Consider the following 645-nt stretch of genomic DNA (forward strand, 5'->3'; position numbering starts at 1 on the left):
CCAGGGCTCATGGGCGTAGCCGCTCCGCGGCACGTGGGCTCTTCCTGGACCGGGGCACGAACTCGTGTCCCCTTCATTGGCAGGCGGACTCCCAACCACTGCGCCACCAGGGAAGCCCCTTTGCTATAATTTTATATTAACTTTTTTTTTTTTTTTTTAAAAGGCTTAGTAAAATTTTCCCAGCTTTTTTTTTTTTTTTGGGGAGCGAAAGTTGAACGTGAGTCTCTTGGAAATAGAGGCTGATACAGCTCAGTCTCTTGTAGTCTGCTGTTTCCCCGTTAGAGAGAGTAGAGCAAGTGCTAGCTAATGTTGCTGGCCATACTGTGGGAGCCTGCTGATTTGTTTTTTAAGCTATTTGGATTTTCTGAATCCAGATTCTTTAAATTGTAAATCACGCAACACTAATTCATTTCTTCAACTACCTTTAATTTCTTTCTTTTATTTTGGGGGTTGCTTTTATTCACCTCTGTGTGTAATCTAAAGGAGTTCCTTGTTAATTCAACAAGTTTTTTGCGAGGGGTACATGCCGTGTACCAGAAACTGTGGTAGAGGCTGGGGATATAATGAGAGTAAAGACAGGGGGGCCAAGTCCCCCTGGAATTGATGGGCTCCTGGGAGAACACAGGCCTCAGGTAATATTGAATT

Source organism: Lipotes vexillifer, unplaced genomic scaffold, assembly GCF_000442215.2.
Source record: "Lipotes vexillifer unplaced genomic scaffold, Lipotes_vexillifer_v1.1 scaffold993, whole genome shotgun sequence".
Lineage (NCBI taxonomy): Eukaryota > Metazoa > Chordata > Mammalia > Artiodactyla > Lipotidae > Lipotes > Lipotes vexillifer.